At 51.2% G+C, this 27,879-nt stretch overlaps 5 non-coding genes across 5 annotated transcripts; all 5 read left to right on the top strand.

Moving 5' to 3' along the window:
• Positions 1–25: 25 nt before the first annotated feature.
• Positions 26–216, top strand: LOC140629787 (U2 spliceosomal RNA). The gene has a single exon (XR_012027608.1). It is a non-coding gene; the product is annotated as a U2 spliceosomal RNA (small nuclear RNA).
• A 6,494-nt stretch (positions 217–6,710) lies between these two features.
• On the top strand, positions 6,711–6,901 carry LOC140629786 (U2 spliceosomal RNA). Its single transcript, XR_012027607.1, has one exon. It is a non-coding gene; the product is annotated as a U2 spliceosomal RNA (small nuclear RNA).
• Positions 6,902–13,396: 6,495 nt separating this feature from the next.
• Positions 13,397–13,587, top strand: LOC140629784 (U2 spliceosomal RNA). Its single transcript, XR_012027606.1, has one exon. It is a non-coding gene; the product is annotated as a U2 spliceosomal RNA (small nuclear RNA).
• Positions 13,588–20,081: 6,494 nt separating this feature from the next.
• On the top strand, positions 20,082–20,272 carry LOC140629798 (U2 spliceosomal RNA). Its single transcript, XR_012027619.1, has one exon. It is a non-coding gene; the product is annotated as a U2 spliceosomal RNA (small nuclear RNA).
• A 6,496-nt stretch (positions 20,273–26,768) lies between these two features.
• On the top strand, positions 26,769–26,959 carry LOC140629797 (U2 spliceosomal RNA). Its single transcript, XR_012027618.1, has one exon. It is a non-coding gene; the product is annotated as a U2 spliceosomal RNA (small nuclear RNA).
• Positions 26,960–27,879: the final 920 nt, after the last annotated feature.

Below are 27,879 nucleotides of genomic sequence, written 5' to 3'. Positions count from 1 at the left end.
CGTGCGCGGGGGGGTGCGCGGCGGTATCGCTTCTCGGCCTTTTGGCTAAGATCAAGTGTAGTATCTGTTCTTATCAGTTTAATATCTGATACGTCCTCTATCCGAGGACAATATATTAAATGGATTTTTGGAGCAGGGAGATGGAATAGGAGCTTGCTCCGTCCACTCCGCGCATCGACCTGGTATTGCAGTACCTCCAGGAACGGTGCACCCCCTCGGGGAAACACTGGGTTGTCAAAGACAGAGCCTAAGTTCTCCGGAGCCGCGCTTACAGAGGCTCTTTGCTGTTCTCGGGGAGGGTTGGGAGCGGGGCTTAGCGCAAGAGGAAAGCTCAGGGCGAGACTCGAATCGAAGTTGACTTCTTGTTTTCTTTTCTTCTCCAGCTCTGCTAACCTCAGCCGCACTTTCACGGTTTGTGGGAGCAACTGACCGTTGTACTACTGTTTTTCTCTTTCTGGTTTAGGTTGTTCATTTCCCTAAAGCTGTTTTTAAGTTTTAGTTTTGCCTCTTTTTTTTTTTTTTCCCTTAAGTTTTCATTTACTTATGAAAAGCAGAGAGGGAGAGAGAAGCAGGCTCCATGCAGGGAGCCTGACGTGGGACCCGATCTTGGATCCCCAGGATCACGTCCGGGGCTGAAGACGGCGCTAAACCGCTGAGCCACCCAGGCCTGCCCCCTTAAAACCCTTAAGACACCTGGGCGGTTCAGGGGTCGAGTGTCTGCCCTCATGAATCTAGGGCCTGATCCCAGAGTCCTGGGATCGAGGTCCGCAAAGGGCTCTCTGCAGGGAGCTTGCTTCTCCCTCTTCTTCCTCTGCTTAGGTCTCTACCTCTCTCCGTGTTTCTCATGAATAAAGAGAATATTTAAAATCAATAAGGGGGGATCCCTGGGTGGCGCAGCGGTTTGGCGCCTGCCTTTGGCCCAGGGCGCGATCCTGGAGATCGAGGATCGAATCCCACGTCGGGCTCCCGGTGCATGAAGCCTGCTTCTCCCTCTGCCTGTGTTGTGTCTCTGCCTCTCTCTCTCTCTCACTGTGTGCCTATCATAAAAAAAAAAAAAAAAAAAAAATATATATATATATATATATATATATATATATATATATATAAAAATCAATAAAATCTTTTTAAAAAGGATCTCTTATAAAATTTGCCAGCAAGGAAAATACCTCGGCGTGAGGCAGATTTTGTCTCCTGTCTCATGAAATTCTGTGGGTAGTCTGAATATAATTTAACAAAACAAGTAAATCAAATACATACGAATAGGATAAAACGTTTTTAGATGAACTGTTTTTTTGTGTGCCTACAATGGAATGTTTCAGCTCTATTGTTTATTTAAGTAATCTCCACACCCAATGTGGGGCTGGAACCCGCGACCCAGAGATCAAGACTTGCATGCTCTACCAACTAAGCCAGCCAAGCACTCCTAGGTGAATTATCATTATTATTATTTGTATTTTTTTACTTTTTATTTTTTTTCCAATTCTATGTATTTATTTGAGATAGAGTGTGTGTGAGAGAGCATGAGCAGGGGGCAGAGGGAGAGGGAGAATCGGACTCTGCTGGGCAGGGAGCCTGACTCAGGCCTTGATCCCAGGACCCTGGGATCATGACCTGAGCTGAAAGCGGACGCTCAACCTAACTGACTCCGCCTGAAACCTTAAAGTTTTGCTAAGCTAAGCTAAGAGATGAGTTACTTTCGTTAGATATCCGGATCACATCCAAATAAGATAATAAATGAAACATTGAAACATCGCTTACTGAACAAAAAAAGTGGCTTATCCGCTTTTTGCTTTTTTTCTTAAATAGAGGAATTGAATATATTTGGATCTATTAATAAACGTGTTTAGTGCCACAGTAAGAAATGTACATGAGAAAGCATGTGTTTCTAGAAATTACAAAAGGATAAATCTGCCAAGCCACAAAATGCTAAGATGGTTCACGGTGGCTTGCTTCTTAGTTTTCACTGGAAATTAAAGATTTCTAAGAGTTAAGCATCCTTGGGATCCCTGGGTGGCGCAGCGGTTTAGCGCCTGCCTTTGGCCCACGGCGTGATCCTGGAGACCCGGGATCCAATCCCACGTCGGGTTCCGGGTGCATGGAGCCTGCTTTTCCCTCTGCCTATGTCTCTGCCTCTCTCTCTCTTTCTCTCTCTCTCTCTCTCTGTGTGTGTGTGACTATCATAAATAAATAAACATTTAAAAAAAAAAAGATTTATTTATTGATTTGTTGGAAGGGAAGGGAGGGGAGGGGCAGACGGCGAGAGAAATCTAAGCAGACTCCTGGCTGAAGACTCACCCCGCTGTGGGGCTTCATCTCACGATCCTGAGGTCACGACCTGAGCAGAAACCAACAGTCGGACGCAGCTGACTGTGCCATCCAGGTGCCCCCCACTTTGGATCTTAAACAATGGGCCAGACTCCCAACATTCTGCTCTTGGGAGCGTGTTTTCCAGCTTCTTAAATCAGTGCGTGCCAACGCAACCCCCGCCCCCCCTCCCCCCGCCCCGCCCCGCCATGCCATATGCACCTGAGTCTGTTTCCGCGTCTAGTTAGCTCAAATCTCTTTCTGAAGCTCAGTTTTCCCATCTGTTAAGTGGAGATCATAAACCCTGACCCACGTCCTCACATGGTGGATGGGAATAAGGATCCACCGATAACCAAGATGTAAAACAACCAGCCAAGAGTAAGGGTCCCCTTAATTCTGTGAGAGGAGGAAGAGGAAGAAAGCTGAATGAAGATATTGGGCGGTGGTCCTTGGCAGCCTCGATTTCTTCAGGTGAAAAACATGATAGATAACATTTTCCCTTTGGGATTGTGGAAAGACCAAAACAGAAAACGAAGGGATTAGCTGGCACACAGTGGGTGCTAAATAATGGCAGGCAACTTGTGAAGCCCCGTTCTGGGTTCTGAGTCTCACTAGTATTACAGATCTAATCTAGCGGGACATGAAACTTGCTCTCCAGCACATAAGCCCTGCTATTTTAGTCCCAGGATCCTGAATATATTCGGGATGAGAGGCTGGGGGCAGGCGCTCTGTGGGCCCATGCACTGCCTTGACCACCACGCGTAACATCCTGGGCTTTCAGGCTTGGATCAACACCGACACGTGTCAAAGAAACGCAGTGTGACAGCTCCACGCTTCTTTGTTCGTCTCTCTCCAGGAGCATTAAGGCTTTTTTATTATCCCAGCCACAGTTCTTGGAGGCTCTGAGTCACTAACAACTTAAAAAGAAAAAACGAAACCTTGCCTCCTGTGTTCTGGGCACCCTCCTTTTCTCTGTCTGACCACCAGAAGATTGTGGAAACTGCTTTGCAGACTCTCCTCAGAGGTTCAGAAGGTAAAGGTGAGAGAAGAGCGGTGAGAAGATTGGGTTGCGTATATTGGTTGTGAGAGCTGAGATCCTAAAAACTATGTTTGCTGCTGCTCCCGTCTCTCTCCCTCAGTCATCAAGTCCTGTAGCAGAACGCTCGTCAACCCGTAAGGTACACGTGCGTTCCAGGAGAGTCTTGTTAAATACTCTGTGGCTCTGCATTTCCAACATGCTCATGGGACCCCGGTGCTGCTGGGGTAGGGACCACACTTTGAGCAGCAAGGTGGCAAACTGTCCCACCTCGAGTGATTTTTCTAAAGATTCTATTATTTTTTTAAAGATTATTTATCTATTTATTCACAAGAGACACAGAGACAGAGGCAGAGACATAGGCAGAGGGAGAAACAGGCTCCTCGCAGGGAGCCCGATGCAGAACTCGATCCCAGGATCCTAGGCTCAAGACCTGAGACGAAGGGAGATGCCTAACCAACTGAGCCACCCAGGTGCCCCGATAAACCATTTTTTAAAGTATTTTAGGGCAGCCCCGGTGGCTCAGGGGTTTGGTGCCTGCCTTCGGCCCAGAGCGTGATACTGCAGACCCGGGATCGAGTCCCACGTCGGGCTCCCTGCATGGAGCCTGCTTCTCCCTGCTTCTCCCTGTGTCTCTGCCTCTGTGTGTGTGTGTGTGTGTGTGTGTGTGTGTGTTCTCATGAATAAATAAATAAAATTTTTTAAGAAAAATAAAGTATTTTATTTAAGGGCACCTGGGTAGCTCAGTGGTTGGACATCTGCCTTTGGCTCCGGGGGTGATCCCGGATCCTGGGACAGAGTCCCGCATCCGGCTCCTGGCGAGGAGCCAGCTTCTCCCTCTGCCGTCTCTGACACTCTTTATGTGTCTCTCACGAATAAATAAATAAAATCTTTTTCTTTAAGTATTTTATTTGTTTATTTTTCATTAGGCTCCACATCAGGCGTGGGACTTGAACTCATGACCTCGATATTAAGAGTCACGTGCTCGGAGGACCCAGCCAACCAGGTGCCCCCTAGAATAGGAAATCACTACTTCACGATGATAAATATTCCTTTTCCTTTTTTTTATGTACATTTTTTTAAAAAATTATTTATGATAGTCACAGAGAGAGAGAGAGAGAGAGAGAGGGGCAGAGACACAGGCAGAGGGAGAAGCAGGCTCCACGCACCGGGAGCCCGATGTGGGATTCGATCCCGGGTCTCCAGGATCGCGCCCTGGGCCAAAGGCAGGCGCCAAACCGCTGCGCCACCCAGGGATCCCAAATATTCCTTTTCCTTGACAGAACATGCATATCTGCAATCCAAAGCACCTCATTCTAAGATGAAATGCTACAAAGCTAAATTGGCGAGCACAAGATGGCCTTAGGAGCGTGGAAGGGAGCGGAACTATACTAGAACCCAGGCAGAGTCATGATTACGACAGGCCCAGAGGTTGGCTAGTCACTTTCTATAGGTACGGGTCACATTATATAATATTTACTGATTCGTTTACTCAATGAAATATAGTCAGCGTATGCCACGTTCTGTTCGATGGAAGCGCTGGAGGTATAAATGTGCACCAAACAGAACAAGCTCCCCGTTCTAGAGCTTACATGCTATGAGGCTAAACGGCAATAAATAAATGTATAAAATGTCAAGTGACGCCGTGCTGTGGAATACAGGAAAGCCAGGTAAGGGAGAAGCAGGGGCCCTGGGTGGATGAGGGAAGATGAAGCACAGGACTCTCTGCCAGCTGTTGATAGTCTCCCTTTCCAGACGAGGAGGCTACAGAGAAAGGACCTGCCTGACAGGTTTTGGCCTGCGTCTGGTTCTCACCGATATACCGTATGCGGAACATGTGTCGTGGGCCACCTGGGTGGCTCAGCGGTTGAGCGTCAGTCAGTCTGTGGCCCAGGTGGTGATCCCGGGTCTTGGGATCGAGTCGTGCATGGGGCTCCTGGGAGGGAGCCCGTTCCTCCCCCTGCCTATGTCTCTGCCTCTCTCTCCCCCTCGGTCTCTCATACATACATACATACATACATACATACATACATACATGCATGCATGAAAGAATGAATGAATGAATGAATTGAATCTTAAAAAAAAGAAAGAAGCCTGTATCCTTACTGCTAATAATCATGTCTGATAAGTTGTCATCTCATCATCTCCCGGTTTAGAGATGTCAGATGGAAGGGTTGACGGAGGAGGCCAGGTGACTCGCTAGGTCCCACAGGTCCGCAGGGCTTAGCGCCCACGCACGCCAGCTCCACGCTCCGGGGCGCACCCGCCCCACCCCCCACCCCCGCCCGCGTCCCGTCGGCGGAGGCAGCGGGCAGAGGACCCCAGAGGACCCGTGTGTCAGCATCGGCAATGCTCAGTCTCCTCGTGGGCCTGACTCAGAAGAACCATTCCTCGTTTGTCGGCGCCCCCGGCTTCCTCGGCCTAGCCTGCCCCTTGCACTCGCCAAGCTGTGTGGTCTCGGGCCAGTTGCCTAACCTCTGCCTCCACCGCTCCTTCCCTCCTTCCGCAGGTAAACTCTGCAAGTTGGACGCGAAGAGAGCGCTGAGCGCAAGTCTGGCCCAGCCGAGGAGAAGCGTCTGGCTACGGTATAGCGCACGCGGCTCACTCGTTTCGGTGTCACAGGCACGACGCCTCCACTGGTACCTCGTGGCACCTAGGACCCACATCCTGGACCACTCAAACCCCCAGGTCAGGTCACGAGCTACCTCGGCCTTCCCTCAGTCCCACGAAGGAGGGAACGTAGGAAGGTGGCCACTTCTGCCCTGGGGAAACGGAGGCCCAGGGGGTTAGGTAGATGCCCAGGGAGCCCTCCCGATGGGGCGGTAGGGAGGCCACCCGTTCAGGGCCCGGTCTCGGGTCCCAACTGGTGTCTGGAGCCCTTGGCAGGTGACGCCAGCCAGGCGCTTCTGGGCTCCCCACGCCCTGGCCCCAGCCAGCCTGTAGGGTCCCGCAGTGACGACGTGAGGAGCCTCCTGGGCCCTGGGACGACTCCGCGCCAGCCCCCGGCGCCAGCCCCACGCCCGGTTCCACGGCCCTCCCCCGAGGCGGGCCAAAGCGGGAAGCCGAGGGCGCCTGGCCCGCAGCCGGGTTCCGCCGCCCGCCGCGCCTCTAGGGCTCCGCGCGCGGAGGGGCGGGCCATTCAAATTAGGAAGGGCCTTGCGGGGCCGGCGACGACGCGACGACGGACGCATCGTTTGTCTTTTAAAAGGAAGAGACTTTACAAGGGCTCAGGAGAGCCTAGCGGCTAGTGCCGCCCGTGCCACGGTGGGAGAAGCGGGGGGAGCGGGACGTGGGCGGAGCGGGAGGCGAGTCACCGTGAGTGTAAGGTGGACGTCGTCGGGAGGGCGTGCGCGGGGGGGTGCGCGGCGGTATCGCTTCTCGGCCTTTTGGCTAAGATCAAGTGTAGTATCTGTTCTTATCAGTTTAATATCTGATACGTCCTCTATCCGAGGACAATATATTAAATGGATTTTTGGAGCAGGGAGATGGAATAGGAGCTTGCTCCGTCCACTCCGCGCATCGACCTGGTATTGCAGTACCTCCAGGAACGGTGCACCCCCTCGGGGAAACACTGGGTTGTCAAAGACAGAGCCTAAGTTCTCCGGAGCCGCGCTTACAGAGGCTCTTTGCTGTTCTCGGGGAGGGTTGGGAGCGGGGCTTAGCGCAAGAGGAAAGCTCAGGGCGAGACTCGAATCGAAGTTGACTTCTTGTTTTCTTTTCTTCTCCAGCTCTGCTAACCTCAGCCGCACTTTCACGGTTTGTGGGAGCAACTGACCGTTGTACTACTGTTTTTCTCTTTCTGGTTTAGGTTGTTCATTTCCCTAAAGCTGTTTTTAAGTTTTAGTTTTGCCTCTTTTTTTTTTTTTTCCCTTAAGTTTTCATTTACTTATGAAAAGCAGAGAGGGAGAGAGAAGCAGGCTCCATGCAGGGAGCCTGACGTGGGACCCGATCTTGGATCCCCAGGATCACGTCCGGGGCTGAAGACGGCGCTAAACCGCTGAGCCACCCAGGCCTGCCCCCTTAAAACCCTTAAGACACCTGGGCGGTTCAGGGGTCGAGTGTCTGCCCTCATGAATCTAGGGCCTGATCCCAGAGTCCTGGGATCGAGGTCCGCAAAGGGCTCTCTGCAGGGAGCTTGCTTCTCCCTCTTCTTCCTCTGCTTAGGTCTCTACCTCTCTCCGTGTTTCTCATGAATAAAGAGAATATTTAAAATCAATAAGGGGGGATCCCTGGGTGGCGCAGCGGTTTGGCGCCTGCCTTTGGCCCAGGGCGCGATCCTGGAGATCGAGGATCGAATCCCACGTCGGGCTCCCGGTGCATGAAGCCTGCTTCTCCCTCTGCCTGTGTTGTGTCTCTGCCTCTCTCTCTCTCTCACTGTGTGCCTATCATAAAAAAAAAAAAAAAAAAAAAAAAAAAATATATATATATATATATATATATATATATATATATAAAATCAATAAAATCTTTTTAAAAAGGATCTCTTATAAAATTTGCCAGCAAGGAAAATACCTCGGCGTGAGGCAGATTTTGTCTCCTGTCTCATGAAATTCTGTGGGTAGTCTGAATATAATTTAACAAAACAAGTAAATCAAATACATACGAATAGGATAAAACGTTTTTAGATGAACTGTTTTTTTGTGTGCCTACAATGGAATGTTTCAGCTCTATTGTTTATTTAAGTAATCTCCACACCCAATGTGGGGCTGGAACCCGCGACCCAGAGATCAAGACTTGCATGCTCTACCAACTAAGCCAGCCAAGCACTCCTAGGTGAATTATCATTATTATTATTTGTATTTTTTTACTTTTTATTTTTTTTCCAATTCTATGTATTTATTTGAGATAGAGTGTGTGTGAGAGAGCATGAGCAGGGGGCAGAGGGAGAGGGAGAATCGGACTCTGCTGGGCAGGGAGCCTGACTCAGGCCTTGATCCCAGGACCCTGGGATCATGACCTGAGCTGAAAGCGGACGCTCAACCTAACTGACTCCGCCTGAAACCTTAAAGTTTTGCTAAGCTAAGCTAAGAGATGAGTTACTTTCGTTAGATATCCGGATCACATCCAAATAAGATAATAAATGAAACATTGAAACATCGCTTACTGAACAAAAAAAGTGGCTTATCCGCTTTTTGCTTTTTTTCTTAAATAGAGGAATTGAATATATTTGGATCTATTAATAAACGTGTTTAGTGCCACAGTAAGAAATGTACATGAGAAAGCATGTGTTTCTAGAAATTACAAAAGGATAAATCTGCCAAGCCACAAAATGCTAAGATGGTTCACGGTGGCTTGCTTCTTAGTTTTCACTGGAAATTAAAGATTTCTAAGAGTTAAGCATCCTTGGGATCCCTGGGTGGCGCAGCGGTTTAGCGCCTGCCTTTGGCCCACGGCGTGATCCTGGAGACCCGGGATCCAATCCCACGTCGGGTTCCGGGTGCATGGAGCCTGCTTTTCCCTCTGCCTATGTCTCTGCCTCTCTCTCTCTTTCTCTCTCTCTCTCTCTGTGTGTGTGTGTGACTATCATAAATAAATAAACATTAAAAAAAAAAAAGATTTATTTATTGATTTGTTGGAAGGGAAGGGAGGGGAGGGGCAGACGGCGAGAGAAATCTAAGCAGACTCCTGGCTGAAGACTCACCCCGCTGTGGGGCTTCATCTCACGATCCTGAGGTCACGACCTGAGCAGAAACCAACAGTCGGACGCAGCTGACTGTGCCATCCAGGTGCCCCCCACTTTGGATCTTAAACAATGGGCCAGACTCCCAACATTCTGCTCTTGGGAGCGTGTTTTCCAGCTTCTTAAATCAGTGCGTGCCAACGCAACCCCCGCCCCCCCTCCCCCCGCCCCGCCCCGCCATGCCATATGCACCTGAGTCTGTTTCCGCGTCTAGTTAGCTCAAATCTCTTTCTGAAGCTCAGTTTTCCCATCTGTTAAGTGGAGATCATAAACCCTGACCCACGTCCTCACATGGTGGATGGGAATAAGGATCCACCGATAACCAAGATGTAAAACAACCAGCCAAGAGTAAGGGTCCCCTTAATTCTGTGAGAGGAGGAAGAGGAAGAAAGCTGAATGAAGATATTGGGCGGTGGTCCTTGGCAGCCTCGATTTCTTCAGGTGAAAAACATGATAGATAACATTTTCCCTTTGGGATTGTGGAAAGACCAAAACAGAAAACGAAGGGATTAGCTGGCACACAGTGGGTGCTAAATAATGGCAGGCAACTTGTGAAGCCCCGTTCTGGGTTCTGAGTCTCACTAGTATTACAGATCTAATCTAGCGGGACATGAAACTTGCTCTCCAGCACATAAGCCCTGCTATTTTAGTCCCAGGATCCTGAATATATTCGGGATGAGAGGCTGGGGGCAGGCGCTCTGTGGGCCCATGCACTGCCTTGACCACCACGCGTAACATCCTGGGCTTTCAGGCTTGGATCAACACCGACACGTGTCAAAGAAACGCAGTGTGACAGCTCCACGCTTCTTTGTTCGTCTCTCTCCAGGAGCATTAAGGCTTTTTTATTATCCCAGCCACAGTTCTTGGAGGCTCTGAGTCACTAACAACTTAAAAAGAAAAAACGAAACCTTGCCTCCTGTGTTCTGGGCACCCTCCTTTTCTCTGTCTGACCACCAGAAGATTGTGGAAACTGCTTTGCAGACTCTCCTCAGAGGTTCAGAAGGTAAAGGTGAGAGAAGAGCGGTGAGAAGATTGGGTTGCGTATATTGGTTGTGAGAGCTGAGATCCTAAAAACTATGTTTGCTGCTGCTCCCGTCTCTCTCCCTCAGTCATCAAGTCCTGTAGCAGAACGCTCGTCAACCCGTAAGGTACACGTGCGTTCCAGGAGAGTCTTGTTAAATACTCTGTGGCTCTGCATTTCCAACATGCTCATGGGACCCCGGTGCTGCTGGGGTAGGGACCACACTTTGAGCAGCAAGGTGGCAAACTGTCCCACCTCGAGTGATTTTTCTAAAGATTCTATTATTTTTTTAAAGATTATTTATCTATTTATTCACAAGAGACACAGAGACAGAGGCAGAGACATAGGCAGAGGGAGAAACAGGCTCCTCGCAGGGAGCCCGATGCAGAACTCGATCCCAGGATCCTAGGCTCAAGACCTGAGACGAAGGGAGATGCCTAACCAACTGAGCCACCCAGGTGCCCCGATAAACCATTTTTTAAAGTATTTTAGGGCAGCCCCGGTGGCTCAGGGGTTTGGTGCCTGCCTTCGGCCCAGAGCGTGATACTGCAGACCCGGGATCGAGTCCCACGTCGGGCTCCCTGCATGGAGCCTGCTTCTCCCTGCTTCTCCCTGTGTCTCTGCCTCTGTGTGTGTGTGTGTGTGTGTGTGTGTGTGTGTTCTCATGAATAAATAAATAAAATTTTTTAAGAAAAATAAAGTATTTTATTTAAGGGCACCTGGGTAGCTCAGTGGTTGGACATCTGCCTTTGGCTCCGGGGGTGATCCCGGATCCTGGGACAGAGTCCCGCATCCGGCTCCTGGCGAGGAGCCAGCTTCTCCCTCTGCCGTCTCTGACACTCTTTATGTGTCTCTCACGAATAAATAAATAAAATCTTTTTCTTTAAGTATTTTATTTGTTTATTTTTCATTAGGCTCCACATCAGGCGTGGGACTTGAACTCATGACCTCGATATTAAGAGTCACGTGCTCGGAGGACCCAGCCAACCAGGTGCCCCCTAGAATAGGAAATCACTACTTCACGATGATAAATATTCCTTTTCCTTTTTTTTATGTACATTTTTTTAAAAAATTATTTATGATAGTCACAGAGAGAGAGAGAGAGAGAGAGAGGGGCAGAGACACAGGCAGAGGGAGAAGCAGGCTCCACGCACCGGGAGCCCGATGTGGGATTCGATCCCGGGTCTCCAGGATCGCGCCCTGGGCCAAAGGCAGGCGCCAAACCGCTGCGCCACCCAGGGATCCCAAATATTCCTTTTCCTTGACAGAACATGCATATCTGCAATCCAAAGCACCTCATTCTAAGATGAAATGCTACAAAGCTAAATTGGCGAGCACAAGATGGCCTTAGGAGCGTGGAAGGGAGCGGAACTATACTAGAACCCAGGCAGAGTCATGATTACGACAGGCCCAGAGGTTGGCTAGTCACTTTCTATAGGTACGGGTCACATTATATAATATTTACTGATTCGTTTACTCAATGAAATATAGTCAGCGTATGCCACGTTCTGTTCGATGGAAGCGCTGGAGGTATAAATGTGCACCAAACAGAACAAGCTCCCCGTTCTAGAGCTTACATGCTATGAGGCTAAACGGCAATAAATAAATGTATAAAATGTCAAGTGACGCCGTGCTGTGGAATACAGGAAAGCCAGGTAAGGGAGAAGCAGGGGCCCTGGGTGGATGAGGGAAGATGAAGCACAGGACTCTCTGCCAGCTGTTGATAGTCTCCCTTTCCAGACGAGGAGGCTACAGAGAAAGGACCTGCCTGACAGGTTTTGGCCTGCGTCTGGTTCTCACCGATATACCGTATGCGGAACATGTGTCGTGGGCCACCTGGGTGGCTCAGCGGTTGAGCGTCAGTCAGTCTGTGGCCCAGGTGGTGATCCCGGGTCTTGGGATCGAGTCGTGCATGGGGCTCCTGGGAGGGAGCCCGTTCCTCCCCCTGCCTATGTCTCTGCCTCTCTCTCCCCCTCGGTCTCTCATACATACATACATACATACATACATACATACATACATGCATGCATGAAAGAATGAATGAATGAATGAATTGAATCTTAAAAAAAAGAAAGAAGCCTGTATCCTTACTGCTAATAATCATGTCTGATAAGTTGTCATCTCATCATCTCCCGGTTTAGAGATGTCAGATGGAAGGGTTGACGGAGGAGGCCAGGTGACTCGCTAGGTCCCACAGGTCCGCAGGGCTTAGCGCCCACGCACGCCAGCTCCACGCTCCGGGGCGCACCCGCCCCACCCCCCACCCCCGCCCGCGTCCCGTCGGCGGAGGCAGCGGGCAGAGGACCCCAGAGGACCCGTGTGTCAGCATCGGCAATGCTCAGTCTCCTCGTGGGCCTGACTCAGAAGAACCATTCCTCGTTTGTCGGCGCCCCCGGCTTCCTCGGCCTAGCCTGCCCCTTGCACTCGCCAAGCTGTGTGGTCTCGGGCCAGTTGCCTAACCTCTGCCTCCACCGCTCCTTCCCTCCTTCCGCAGGTAAACTCTGCAAGTTGGACGCGAAGAGAGCGCTGAGCGCAAGTCTGGCCCAGCCGAGGAGAAGCGTCTGGCTACGGTATAGCGCACGCGGCTCACTCGTTTCGGTGTCACAGGCACGACGCCTCCACTGGTACCTCGTGGCACCTAGGACCCACATCCTGGACCACTCAAACCCCCAGGTCAGGTCACGAGCTACCTCGGCCTTCCCTCAGTCCCACGAAGGAGGGAACGTAGGAAGGTGGCCACTTCTGCCCTGGGGAAACGGAGGCCCAGGGGGTTAGGTAGATGCCCAGGGAGCCCTCCCGATGGGGCGGTAGGGAGGCCACCCGTTCAGGGCCCGGTCTCGGGTCCCAACTGGTGTCTGGAGCCCTTGGCAGGTGACGCCAGCCAGGCGCTTCTGGGCTCCCCACGCCCTGGCCCCAGCCAGCCTGTAGGGTCCCGCAGTGACGACGTGAGGAGCCTCCTGGGCCCTGGGACGACTCCGCGCCAGCCCCCGGCGCCAGCCCCACGCCCGGTTCCACGGCCCTCCCCCGAGGCGGGCCAAAGCGGGAAGCCGAGGGCGCCTGGCCCGCAGCCGGGTTCCGCCGCCCGCCGCGCCTCTAGGGCTCCGCGCGCGGAGGGGCGGGCCATTCAAATTAGGAAGGGCCTTGCGGGGCCGGCGACGACGCGACGACGGACGCATCGTTTGTCTTTTAAAAGGAAGAGACTTTACAAGGGCTCAGGAGAGCCTAGCGGCTAGTGCCGCCCGTGCCACGGTGGGAGAAGCGGGGGGAGCGGGACGTGGGCGGAGCGGGAGGCGAGTCACCGTGAGTGTAAGGTGGACGTCGTCGGGAGGGCGTGCGCGGGGGGGTGCGCGGCGGTATCGCTTCTCGGCCTTTTGGCTAAGATCAAGTGTAGTATCTGTTCTTATCAGTTTAATATCTGATACGTCCTCTATCCGAGGACAATATATTAAATGGATTTTTGGAGCAGGGAGATGGAATAGGAGCTTGCTCCGTCCACTCCGCGCATCGACCTGGTATTGCAGTACCTCCAGGAACGGTGCACCCCCTCGGGGAAACACTGGGTTGTCAAAGACAGAGCCTAAGTTCTCCGGAGCCGCGCTTACAGAGGCTCTTTGCTGTTCTCGGGGAGGGTTGGGAGCGGGGCTTAGCGCAAGAGGAAAGCTCAGGGCGAGACTCGAATCGAAGTTGACTTCTTGTTTTCTTTTCTTCTCCAGCTCTGCTAACCTCAGCCGCACTTTCACGGTTTGTGGGAGCAACTGACCGTTGTACTACTGTTTTTCTCTTTCTGGTTTAGGTTGTTCATTTCCCTAAAGCTGTTTTTAAGTTTTAGTTTTGCCTCTTTTTTTTTTTTTTCCCTTAAGTTTTCATTTACTTATGAAAAGCAGAGAGGGAGAGAGAAGCAGGCTCCATGCAGGGAGCCTGACGTGGGACCCGATCTTGGATCCCCAGGATCACGTCCGGGGCTGAAGACGGCGCTAAACCGCTGAGCCACCCAGGCCTGCCCCCTTAAAACCCTTAAGACACCTGGGCGGTTCAGGGGTCGAGTGTCTGCCCTCATGAATCTAGGGCCTGATCCCAGAGTCCTGGGATCGAGGTCCGCAAAGGGCTCTCTGCAGGGAGCTTGCTTCTCCCTCTTCTTCCTCTGCTTAGGTCTCTACCTCTCTCCGTGTTTCTCATGAATAAAGAGAATATTTAAAATCAATAAGGGGGGATCCCTGGGTGGCGCAGCGGTTTGGCGCCTGCCTTTGGCCCAGGGCGCGATCCTGGAGATCGAGGATCGAATCCCACGTCGGGCTCCCGGTGCATGAAGCCTGCTTCTCCCTCTGCCTGTGTTGTGTCTCTGCCTCTCTCTCTCTCTCACTGTGTGCCTATCATAAAAAAAAAAAAAAAAAAAAAAATATATATATATATATATATATATATATATATATATATATAAAATCAATAAAATCTTTTTAAAAAGGATCTCTTATAAAATTTGCCAGCAAGGAAAATACCTCGGCGTGAGGCAGATTTTGTCTCCTGTCTCATGAAATTCTGTGGGTAGTCTGAATATAATTTAACAAAACAAGTAAATCAAATACATACGAATAGGATAAAACGTTTTTAGATGAACTGTTTTTTTGTGTGCCTACAATGGAATGTTTCAGCTCTATTGTTTATTTAAGTAATCTCCACACCCAATGTGGGGCTGGAACCCGCGACCCAGAGATCAAGACTTGCATGCTCTACCAACTAAGCCAGCCAAGCACTCCTAGGTGAATTATCATTATTATTATTTGTATTTTTTTACTTTTTATTTTTTTTCCAATTCTATGTATTTATTTGAGATAGAGTGTGTGTGAGAGAGCATGAGCAGGGGGCAGAGGGAGAGGGAGAATCGGACTCTGCTGGGCAGGGAGCCTGACTCAGGCCTTGATCCCAGGACCCTGGGATCATGACCTGAGCTGAAAGCGGACGCTCAACCTAACTGACTCCGCCTGAAACCTTAAAGTTTTGCTAAGCTAAGCTAAGAGATGAGTTACTTTCGTTAGATATCCGGATCACATCCAAATAAGATAATAAATGAAACATTGAAACATCGCTTACTGAACAAAAAAAGTGGCTTATCCGCTTTTTGCTTTTTTTCTTAAATAGAGGAATTGAATATATTTGGATCTATTAATAAACGTGTTTAGTGCCACAGTAAGAAATGTACATGAGAAAGCATGTGTTTCTAGAAATTACAAAAGGATAAATCTGCCAAGCCACAAAATGCTAAGATGGTTCACGGTGGCTTGCTTCTTAGTTTTCACTGGAAATTAAAGATTTCTAAGAGTTAAGCATCCTTGGGATCCCTGGGTGGCGCAGCGGTTTAGCGCCTGCCTTTGGCCCACGGCGTGATCCTGGAGACCCGGGATCCAATCCCACGTCGGGTTCCGGGTGCATGGAGCCTGCTTTTCCCTCTGCCTATGTCTCTGCCTCTCTCTCTCTTTCTCTCTCTCTCTCTCTGTGTGTGTGTGTGACTATCATAAATAAATAAACATTAAAAAAAAAAAAGATTTATTTATTGATTTGTTGGAAGGGAAGGGAGGGGAGGGGCAGACGGCGAGAGAAATCTAAGCAGACTCCTGGCTGAAGACTCACCCCGCTGTGGGGCTTCATCTCACGATCCTGAGGTCACGACCTGAGCAGAAACCAACAGTCGGACGCAGCTGACTGTGCCATCCAGGTGCCCCCCACTTTGGATCTTAAACAATGGGCCAGACTCCCAACATTCTGCTCTTGGGAGCGTGTTTTCCAGCTTCTTAAATCAGTGCGTGCCAACGCAACCCCCGCCCCCCCTCCCCCCGCCCCGCCCCGCCATGCCATATGCACCTGAGTCTGTTTCCGCGTCTAGTTAGCTCAAATCTCTTTCTGAAGCTCAGTTTTCCCATCTGTTAAGTGGAGATCATAAACCCTGACCCACGTCCTCACATGGTGGATGGGAATAAGGATCCACCGATAACCAAGATGTAAAACAACCAGCCAAGAGTAAGGGTCCCCTTAATTCTGTGAGAGGAGGAAGAGGAAGAAAGCTGAATGAAGATATTGGGCGGTGGTCCTTGGCAGCCTCGATTTCTTCAGGTGAAAAACATGATAGATAACATTTTCCCTTTGGGATTGTGGAAAGACCAAAACAGAAAACGAAGGGATTAGCTGGCACACAGTGGGTGCTAAATAATGGCAGGCAACTTGTGAAGCCCCGTTCTGGGTTCTGAGTCTCACTAGTATTACAGATCTAATCTAGCGGGACATGAAACTTGCTCTCCAGCACATAAGCCCTGCTATTTTAGTCCCAGGATCCTGAATATATTCGGGATGAGAGGCTGGGGGCAGGCGCTCTGTGGGCCCATGCACTGCCTTGACCACCACGCGTAACATCCTGGGCTTTCAGGCTTGGATCAACACCGACACGTGTCAAAGAAACGCAGTGTGACAGCTCCACGCTTCTTTGTTCGTCTCTCTCCAGGAGCATTAAGGCTTTTTTATTATCCCAGCCACAGTTCTTGGAGGCTCTGAGTCACTAACAACTTAAAAAGAAAAAACGAAACCTTGCCTCCTGTGTTCTGGGCACCCTCCTTTTCTCTGTCTGACCACCAGAAGATTGTGGAAACTGCTTTGCAGACTCTCCTCAGAGGTTCAGAAGGTAAAGGTGAGAGAAGAGCGGTGAGAAGATTGGGTTGCGTATATTGGTTGTGAGAGCTGAGATCCTAAAAACTATGTTTGCTGCTGCTCCCGTCTCTCTCCCTCAGTCATCAAGTCCTGTAGCAGAACGCTCGTCAACCCGTAAGGTACACGTGCGTTCCAGGAGAGTCTTGTTAAATACTCTGTGGCTCTGCATTTCCAACATGCTCATGGGACCCCGGTGCTGCTGGGGTAGGGACCACACTTTGAGCAGCAAGGTGGCAAACTGTCCCACCTCGAGTGATTTTTCTAAAGATTCTATTATTTTTTTAAAGATTATTTATCTATTTATTCACAAGAGACACAGAGACAGAGGCAGAGACATAGGCAGAGGGAGAAACAGGCTCCTCGCAGGGAGCCCGATGCAGAACTCGATCCCAGGATCCTAGGCTCAAGACCTGAGACGAAGGGAGATGCCTAACCAACTGAGCCACCCAGGTGCCCCGATAAACCATTTTTTAAAGTATTTTAGGGCAGCCCCGGTGGCTCAGGGGTTTGGTGCCTGCCTTCGGCCCAGAGCGTGATACTGCAGACCCGGGATCGAGTCCCACGTCGGGCTCCCTGCATGGAGCCTGCTTCTCCCTGCTTCTCCCTGTGTCTCTGCCTCTGTGTGTGTGTGTGTGTGTGTGTGTGTGTGTGTTCTCATGAATAAATAAATAAAATTTTTTAAGAAAAATAAAGTATTTTATTTAAGGGCACCTGGGTAGCTCAGTGGTTGGACATCTGCCTTTGGCTCCGGGGGTGATCCCGGATCCTGGGACAGAGTCCCGCATCCGGCTCCTGGCGAGGAGCCAGCTTCTCCCTCTGCCGTCTCTGACACTCTTTATGTGTCTCTCACGAATAAATAAATAAAATCTTTTTCTTTAAGTATTTTATTTGTTTATTTTTCATTAGGCTCCACATCAGGCGTGGGACTTGAACTCATGACCTCGATATTAAGAGTCACGTGCTCGGAGGACCCAGCCAACCAGGTGCCCCCTAGAATAGGAAATCACTACTTCACGATGATAAATATTCCTTTTCCTTTTTTTTATGTACATTTTTTTAAAAAATTATTTATGATAGTCACAGAGAGAGAGAGAGAGAGAGAGAGGGGCAGAGACACAGGCAGAGGGAGAAGCAGGCTCCACGCACCGGGAGCCCGATGTGGGATTCGATCCCGGGTCTCCAGGATCGCGCCCTGGGCCAAAGGCAGGCGCCAAACCGCTGCGCCACCCAGGGATCCCAAATATTCCTTTTCCTTGACAGAACATGCATATCTGCAATCCAAAGCACCTCATTCTAAGATGAAATGCTACAAAGCTAAATTGGCGAGCACAAGATGGCCTTAGGAGCGTGGAAGGGAGCGGAACTATACTAGAACCCAGGCAGAGTCATGATTACGACAGGCCCAGAGGTTGGCTAGTCACTTTCTATAGGTACGGGTCACATTATATAATATTTACTGATTCGTTTACTCAATGAAATATAGTCAGCGTATGCCACGTTCTGTTCGATGGAAGCGCTGGAGGTATAAATGTGCACCAAACAGAACAAGCTCCCCGTTCTAGAGCTTACATGCTATGAGGCTAAACGGCAATAAATAAATGTATAAAATGTCAAGTGACGCCGTGCTGTGGAATACAGGAAAGCCAGGTAAGGGAGAAGCAGGGGCCCTGGGTGGATGAGGGAAGATGAAGCACAGGACTCTCTGCCAGCTGTTGATAGTCTCCCTTTCCAGACGAGGAGGCTACAGAGAAAGGACCTGCCTGACAGGTTTTGGCCTGCGTCTGGTTCTCACCGATATACCGTATGCGGAACATGTGTCGTGGGCCACCTGGGTGGCTCAGCGGTTGAGCGTCAGTCAGTCTGTGGCCCAGGTGGTGATCCCGGGTCTTGGGATCGAGTCGTGCATGGGGCTCCTGGGAGGGAGCCCGTTCCTCCCCCTGCCTATGTCTCTGCCTCTCTCTCCCCCTCGGTCTCTCATACATACATACATACATACATACATACATACATACATGCATGCATGAAAGAATGAATGAATGAATGAATTGAATCTTAAAAAAAAGAAAGAAGCCTGTATCCTTACTGCTAATAATCATGTCTGATAAGTTGTCATCTCATCATCTCCCGGTTTAGAGATGTCAGATGGAAGGGTTGACGGAGGAGGCCAGGTGACTCGCTAGGTCCCACAGGTCCGCAGGGCTTAGCGCCCACGCACGCCAGCTCCACGCTCCGGGGCGCACCCGCCCCACCCCCCACCCCCGCCCGCGTCCCGTCGGCGGAGGCAGCGGGCAGAGGACCCCAGAGGACCCGTGTGTCAGCATCGGCAATGCTCAGTCTCCTCGTGGGCCTGACTCAGAAGAACCATTCCTCGTTTGTCGGCGCCCCCGGCTTCCTCGGCCTAGCCTGCCCCTTGCACTCGCCAAGCTGTGTGGTCTCGGGCCAGTTGCCTAACCTCTGCCTCCACCGCTCCTTCCCTCCTTCCGCAGGTAAACTCTGCAAGTTGGACGCGAAGAGAGCGCTGAGCGCAAGTCTGGCCCAGCCGAGGAGAAGCGTCTGGCTACGGTATAGCGCACGCGGCTCACTCGTTTCGGTGTCACAGGCACGACGCCTCCACTGGTACCTCGTGGCACCTAGGACCCACATCCTGGACCACTCAAACCCCCAGGTCAGGTCACGAGCTACCTCGGCCTTCCCTCAGTCCCACGAAGGAGGGAACGTAGGAAGGTGGCCACTTCTGCCCTGGGGAAACGGAGGCCCAGGGGGTTAGGTAGATGCCCAGGGAGCCCTCCCGATGGGGCGGTAGGGAGGCCACCCGTTCAGGGCCCGGTCTCGGGTCCCAACTGGTGTCTGGAGCCCTTGGCAGGTGACGCCAGCCAGGCGCTTCTGGGCTCCCCACGCCCTGGCCCCAGCCAGCCTGTAGGGTCCCGCAGTGACGACGTGAGGAGCCTCCTGGGCCCTGGGACGACTCCGCGCCAGCCCCCGGCGCCAGCCCCACGCCCGGTTCCACGGCCCTCCCCCGAGGCGGGCCAAAGCGGGAAGCCGAGGGCGCCTGGCCCGCAGCCGGGTTCCGCCGCCCGCCGCGCCTCTAGGGCTCCGCGCGCGGAGGGGCGGGCCATTCAAATTAGGAAGGGCCTTGCGGGGCCGGCGACGACGCGACGACGGACGCATCGTTTGTCTTTTAAAAGGAAGAGACTTTACAAGGGCTCAGGAGAGCCTAGCGGCTAGTGCCGCCCGTGCCACGGTGGGAGAAGCGGGGGGAGCGGGACGTGGGCGGAGCGGGAGGCGAGTCACCGTGAGTGTAAGGTGGACGTCGTCGGGAGGGCGTGCGCGGGGGGGTGCGCGGCGGTATCGCTTCTCGGCCTTTTGGCTAAGATCAAGTGTAGTATCTGTTCTTATCAGTTTAATATCTGATACGTCCTCTATCCGAGGACAATATATTAAATGGATTTTTGGAGCAGGGAGATGGAATAGGAGCTTGCTCCGTCCACTCCGCGCATCGACCTGGTATTGCAGTACCTCCAGGAACGGTGCACCCCCTCGGGGAAACACTGGGTTGTCAAAGACAGAGCCTAAGTTCTCCGGAGCCGCGCTTACAGAGGCTCTTTGCTGTTCTCGGGGAGGGTTGGGAGCGGGGCTTAGCGCAAGAGGAAAGCTCAGGGCGAGACTCGAATCGAAGTTGACTTCTTGTTTTCTTTTCTTCTCCAGCTCTGCTAACCTCAGCCGCACTTTCACGGTTTGTGGGAGCAACTGACCGTTGTACTACTGTTTTTCTCTTTCTGGTTTAGGTTGTTCATTTCCCTAAAGCTGTTTTTAAGTTTTAGTTTTGCCTCTTTTTTTTTTTTTTCCCTTAAGTTTTCATTTACTTATGAAAAGCAGAGAGGGAGAGAGAAGCAGGCTCCATGCAGGGAGCCTGACGTGGGACCCGATCTTGGATCCCCAGGATCACGTCCGGGGCTGAAGACGGCGCTAAACCGCTGAGCCACCCAGGCCTGCCCCCTTAAAACCCTTAAGACACCTGGGCGGTTCAGGGGTCGAGTGTCTGCCCTCATGAATCTAGGGCCTGATCCCAGAGTCCTGGGATCGAGGTCCGCAAAGGGCTCTCTGCAGGGAGCTTGCTTCTCCCTCTTCTTCCTCTGCTTAGGTCTCTACCTCTCTCCGTGTTTCTCATGAATAAAGAGAATATTTAAAATCAATAAGGGGGGATCCCTGGGTGGCGCAGCGGTTTGGCGCCTGCCTTTGGCCCAGGGCGCGATCCTGGAGATCGAGGATCGAATCCCACGTCGGGCTCCCGGTGCATGAAGCCTGCTTCTCCCTCTGCCTGTGTTGTGTCTCTGCCTCTCTCTCTCTCTCACTGTGTGCCTATCATAAAAAAAAAAAAAAAAAAAAAAAAAAAATATATATATATATATATATATATATATATATATATAAAATCAATAAAATCTTTTTAAAAAGGATCTCTTATAAAATTTGCCAGCAAGGAAAATACCTCGGCGTGAGGCAGATTTTGTCTCCTGTCTCATGAAATTCTGTGGGTAGTCTGAATATAATTTAACAAAACAAGTAAATCAAATACATACGAATAGGATAAAACGTTTTTAGATGAACTGTTTTTTTGTGTGCCTACAATGGAATGTTTCAGCTCTATTGTTTATTTAAGTAATCTCCACACCCAATGTGGGGCTGGAACCCGCGACCCAGAGATCAAGACTTGCATGCTCTACCAACTAAGCCAGCCAAGCACTCCTAGGTGAATTATCATTATTATTATTTGTATTTTTTTACTTTTTATTTTTTTTCCAATTCTATGTATTTATTTGAGATAGAGTGTGTGTGAGAGAGCATGAGCAGGGGGCAGAGGGAGAGGGAGAATCGGACTCTGCTGGGCAGGGAGCCTGACTCAGGCCTTGATCCCAGGACCCTGGGATCATGACCTGAGCTGAAAGCGGACGCTCAACCTAACTGACTCCGCCTGAAACCTTAAAGTTTTGCTAAGCTAAGCTAAGAGATGAGTTACTTTCGTTAGATATCCGGATCACATCCAAATAAGATAATAAATGAAACATTGAAACATCGCTTACTGAACAAAAAAAGTGGCTTATCCGCTTTTTGCTTTTTTTCTTAAATAGAGGAATTGAATATATTTGGATCTATTAATAAACGTGTTTAGTGCCACAGTAAGAAATGTACATGAGAAAGCATGTGTTTCTAGAAATTACAAAAGGATAAATCTGCCAAGCCACAAAATGCTAAGATGGTTCACGGTGGCTTGCTTCTTAGTTTTCACTGGAAATTAAAGATTTCTAAGAGTTAAGCATCCTTGGGATCCCTGGGTGGCGCAGCGGTTTAGCGCCTGCCTTTGGCCCACGGCGTGATCCTGGAGACCCGGGATCCAATCCCACGTCGGGTTCCGGGTGCATGGAGCCTGCTTTTCCCTCTGCCTATGTCTCTGCCTCTCTCTCTCTTTCTCTCTCTCTCTCTCTGTGTGTGTGTGTGACTATCATAAATAAATAAACATTAAAAAAAAAAAAAGATTTATTTATTGATTTGTTGGAAGGGAAGGGAGGGGAGGGGCAGACGGCGAGAGAAATCTAAGCAGACTCCTGGCTGAAGACTCACCCCGCTGTGGGGCTTCATCTCACGATCCTGAGGTCACGACCTGAGCAGAAACCAACAGTCGGACGCAGCTGACTGTGCCATCCAGGTGCCCCCCACTTTGGATCTTAAACAATGGGCCAGACTCCCAACATTCTGCTCTTGGGAGCGTGTTTTCCAGCTTCTTAAATCAGTGCGTGCCAACGCAACCCCCGCCCCCCCTCCCCCCGCCCCGCCCCGCCATGCCATATGCACCTGAGTCTGTTTCCGCGTCTAGTTAGCTCAAATCTCTTTCTGAAGCTCAGTTTTCCCATCTGTTAAGTGGAGATCATAAACCCTGACCCACGTCCTCACATGGTGGATGGGAATAAGGATCCACCGATAACCAAGATGTAAAACAACCAGCCAAGAGTAAGGGTCCCCTTAATTCTGTGAGAGGAGGAAGAGGAAGAAAGCTGAATGAAGATATTGGGCGGTGGTCCTTGGCAGCCTCGATTTCTTCAGGTGAAAAACATGATAGATAACATTTTCCCTTTGGGATTGTGGAAAGACCAAAACAGAAAACGAAGGGATTAGCTGGCACACAGTGGGTGCTAAATAATGGCAGGCAACTTGTGAAGCCCCGTTCTGGGTTCTGAGTCTCACTAGTATTACAGATCTAATCTAGCGGGACATGAAACTTGCTCTCCAGCACATAAGCCCTGCTATTTTAGTCCCAGGATCCTGAATATATTCGGGATGAGAGGCTGGGGGCAGGCGCTCTGTGGGCCCATGCACTGCCTTGACCACCACGCGTAACATCCTGGGCTTTCAGGCTTGGATCAACACCGACACGTGTCAAAGAAACGCAGTGTGACAGCTCCACGCTTCTTTGTTCGTCTCTCTCCAGGAGCATTAAGGCTTTTTTATTATCCCAGCCACAGTTCTTGGAGGCTCTGAGTCACTAACAACTTAAAAAGAAAAAACGAAACCTTGCCTCCTGTGTTCTGGGCACCCTCCTTTTCTCTGTCTGACCACCAGAAGATTGTGGAAACTGCTTTGCAGACTCTCCTCAGAGGTTCAGAAGGTAAAGGTGAGAGAAGAGCGGTGAGAAGATTGGGTTGCGTATATTGGTTGTGAGAGCTGAGATCCTAAAAACTATGTTTGCTGCTGCTCCCGTCTCTCTCCCTCAGTCATCAAGTCCTGTAGCAGAACGCTCGTCAACCCGTAAGGTACACGTGCGTTCCAGGAGAGTCTTGTTAAATACTCTGTGGCTCTGCATTTCCAACATGCTCATGGGACCCCGGTGCTGCTGGGGTAGGGACCACACTTTGAGCAGCAAGGTGGCAAACTGTCCCACCTCGAGTGATTTTTCTAAAGATTCTATTATTTTTTTAAAGATTATTTATCTATTTATTCACAAGAGACACAGAGACAGAGGCAGAGACATAGGCAGAGGGAGAAACAGGCTCCTCGCAGGGAGCCCGATGCAGAACTCGATCCCAGGATCCTAGGCTCAAGACCTGAGACGAAGGGAGATGCCTAACCAACTGAGCCACCCAGGTGCCCCGATAAACCATTTTTTAAAGTATTTTAGGGCAGCCCCGGTGGCTCAGGGGTTTGGTGCCTGCCTTCGGCCCAGAGCGTGATACTGCAGACCCGGGATCGAGTCCCACGTCGGGCTCCCTGCATGGAGCCTGCTTCTCCCTGCTTCTCCCTGTGTCTCTGCCTCTGTGTGTGTGTGTGTGTGTGTGTGTGTGTGTGTTCTCATGAATAAATAAATAAAATTTTTTAAGAAAAATAAAGTATTTTATTTAAGGGCACCTGGGTAGCTCAGTGGTTGGACATCTGCCTTTGGCTCCGGGGGTGATCCCGGATCCTGGGACAGAGTCCCGCATCCGGCTCCTGGCGAGGAGCCAGCTTCTCCCTCTGCCGTCTCTGACACTCTTTATGTGTCTCTCACGAATAAATAAATAAAATCTTTTTCTTTAAGTATTTTATTTGTTTATTTTTCATTAGGCTCCACATCAGGCGTGGGACTTGAACTCATGACCTCGATATTAAGAGTCACGTGCTCGGAGGACCCAGCCAACCAGGTGCCCCCTAGAATAGGAAATCACTACTTCACGATGATAAATATTCCTTTTCCTTTTTTTTATGTACATTTTTTTAAAAAATTATTTATGATAGTCACAGAGAGAGAGAGAGAGAGAGAGAGGGGCAGAGACACAGGCAGAGGGAGAAGCAGGCTCCACGCACCGGGAGCCCGATGTGGGATTCGATCCCGGGTCTCCAGGATCGCGCCCTGGGCCAAAGGCAGGCGCCAAACCGCTGCGCCACCCAGGGATCCCAAATATTCCTTTTCCTTGACAGAACATGCATATCTGCAATCCAAAGCACCTCATTCTAAGATGAAATGCTACAAAGCTAAATTGGCGAGCACAAGATGGCCTTAGGAGCGTGGAAGGGAGCGGAACTATACTAGAACCCAGGCAGAGTCATGATTACGACAGGCCCAGAGGTTGGCTAGTCACTTTCTATAGGTACGGGTCACATTATATAATATTTACTGATTCGTTTACTCAATGAAATATAGTCAGCGTATGCCACGTTCTGTTCGATGGAAGCGCTGGAGGTATAAATGTGCACCAAACAGAACAAGCTCCCCGTTCTAGAGCTTACATGCTATGAGGCTAAACGGCAATAAATAAATGTATAAAATGTCAAGTGACGCCGTGCTGTGGAATACAGGGAAGCCAGGTAAGGGAGAAGCAGGGGCCCTGGGTGGATGAGGGAAGATGAAGCACAGGACTCTCTGCCAGCTGTTGATAGTCTCCCTTTCCAGACGAGGAGGCTACAGAGAAAGGACCTGCCTGACAGGTTTTGGCCTGCGTCTGGTTCTCACCGATATACCGTATGCGGAACATGTGTCGTGGGCCACCTGGGTGGCTCAGCGGTTGAGCGTCAGTCAGTCTGTGGCCCAGGTGGTGATCCCGGGTCTTGGGATCGAGTCGTGCATGGGGCTCCTGGGAGGGAGCCCGTTCCTCCCCCTGCCTATGTCTCTGCCTCTCTCTCCCCCTCGGTCTCTCATACATACATACATACATACATACATACATACATACATGCATGCATGAAAGAATGAATGAATGAATGAATTGAATCTTAAAAAAAAGAAAGAAGCCTGTATCCTTACTGCTAATAATCATGTCTGATAAGTTGTCATCTCATCATCTCCCGGTTTAGAGATGTCAGATGGAAGGGTTGACGGAGGAGGCCAGGTGACTCGCTAGGTCCCACAGGTCCGCAGGGCTTAGCGCCCACGCACGCCAGCTCCACGCTCCGGGGCGCACCCGCCCCACCCCCCACCCCCGCCCGCGTCCCGTCGGCGGAGGCAGCGGGCAGAGGACCCCAGAGGACCCGTGTGTCAGCATCGGCAATGCTCAGTCTCCTCGTGGGCCTGACTCAGAAGAACCATTCCTCGTTTGTCGGCGCCCCCGGCTTCCTCGGCCTAGCCTGCCCCTTGCACTCGCCAAGCTGTGTGGTCTCGGGCCAGTTGCCTAACCTCTGCCTCCACCGCTCCTTCCCTCCTTCCGCAGGTAAACTCTGCAAGTTGGACGCGAAGAGAGCGCTGAGCGCAAGTCTGGCCCAGCCGAGGAGAAGCGTCTGGCTACGGTATAGCGCACGCGGCTCACTCGTTTCGGTGTCACAGGCACGACGCCTCCACTGGTACCTCGTGGCACCTAGGACCCACATCCTGGACCACTCAAACCCCCAGGTCAGGTCACGAGCTACCTCGGCCTTCCCTCAGTCCCACGAAGGAGGGAACGTAGGAAGGTGGCCACTTCTGCCCTGGGGAAACGGAGGCCCAGGGGGTTAGGTAGATGCCCAGGGAGCCCTCCCGATGGGGCGGTAGGGAGGCCACCCGTTCAGGGCCCGGTCTCGGGTCCTAACTGGTGTCTGGAGCCCTTGGCAGGTGACGCCAGCCAGGCGCTTCTGGGCTCCCCACGCCCTGGCCCCAGCCAGCCTGTAGGGTCCCGCAGTGACGACGTGAGGAGCCTCCTGGGCCCTGGGACGACTCCGCGCCAGCCCCCGGCGCCAGCCCCACGCCCGGTTCCACGGCCCTCCCCCGAGGCGGGCCAAAGCGGGAAGCCGAGGGCGCCTGGCCCGCAGCCGGGTTCCGCCGCCCGCCGCGCCTCTAGGGCTCCGCGCGCGGAGGGGCGGGCCATTCAAATTAGGAAGGGCCTTGCGGGGCCGGCGACGACGCGACGACGGACGCATCGTTTGTCTTTTAAAAGGAAGAGACTTTACAAGGGCTCAGGAGAGCCTAGCGGCTAGTGCCGCCCGTGCCACGGTGGGAGAAGCGGGGGGAGCGGGACGTGGGCGGAGCGGGAGGCGAGTCACCGTGAGTGTAAGGTGGACGTCGTCGGGAGGGCGTGCGCGGGGGGGTGCGCGGCGGTATCGCTTCTCGGCCTTTTGGCTAAGATCAAGTGTAGTATCTGTTCTTATCAGTTTAATATCTGATACGTCCTCTATCCGAGGACAATATATTAAATGGATTTTTGGAGCAGGGAGATGGAATAGGAGCTTGCTCCGTCCACTCCGCGCATCGACCTGGTATTGCAGTACCTCCAGGAACGGTGCACCCCCTCGGGGAAACACTGGGTTGTCAAAGACAGAGCCTAAGTTCTCCGGAGCCGCGCTTACAGAGGCTCTTTGCTGTTCTCGGGGAGGGTTGGGAGCGGGGCTTAGCGCAAGAGGAAAGCTCAGGGCGAGACTCGAATCGAAGTTGACTTCTTGTTTTCTTTTCTTCTCCAGCTCTGCTAACCTCAGCCGCACTTTCACGGTTTGTGGGAGCAACTGACCGTTGTACTACTGTTTTTCTCTTTCTGGTTTAGGTTGTTCATTTCCCTAAAGCTGTTTTTAAGTTTTAGTTTTGCCTCTTTTTTTTTTTTTTCCCTTAAGTTTTCATTTACTTATGAAAAGCAGAGAGGGAGAGAGAAGCAGGCTCCATGCAGGGAGCCTGACGTGGGACCCGATCTTGGATCCCCAGGATCACGTCCGGGGCTGAAGACGGCGCTAAACCGCTGAGCCACCCAGGCCTGCCCCCTTAAAACCCTTAAGACACCTGGGCGGTTCAGGGGTCGAGTGTCTGCCCTCATGAATCTAGGGCCTGATCCCAGAGTCCTGGGATCGAGGTCCGCAAAGGGCTCTCTGCAGGGAGCTTGCTTCTCCCTCTTCTTCCTCTGCTTAGGTCTCTACCTCTCTCCGTGTTTCTCATGAATAAAGAGAATATTTAAAATCAATAAGGGGGGATCCCTGGGTGGCGCAGCGGTTTGGCGCCTGCCTTTGGCCCAGGGCGCGATCCTGGAGATCGAGGATCGAATCCCACGTCGGGCTCCCGGTGCATGAAGCCTGCTTCTCCCTCTGCCTGTGTTGTGTCTCTGCCTCTCTCTCTCTCTCACTGTGTGCCTATCATAAAAAAAAAAAAAAAAAAAAAATATATATATATATATATATATATATATATATATATATATATATATAAAATCAATAAAATCTTTTTAAAAA

This window comes from Canis lupus, unplaced genomic scaffold (assembly GCF_048164855.1).
Source record: "Canis lupus baileyi unplaced genomic scaffold, mCanLup2.hap1 Scaffold_256, whole genome shotgun sequence".
In the NCBI taxonomy this organism is placed as follows: Eukaryota; Metazoa; Chordata; class Mammalia; order Carnivora; family Canidae; genus Canis; species Canis lupus.
The sequence above is the reverse complement of the archived record's forward strand: the minus strand, read 5'-3'. Positions and strand labels throughout refer to the sequence as shown.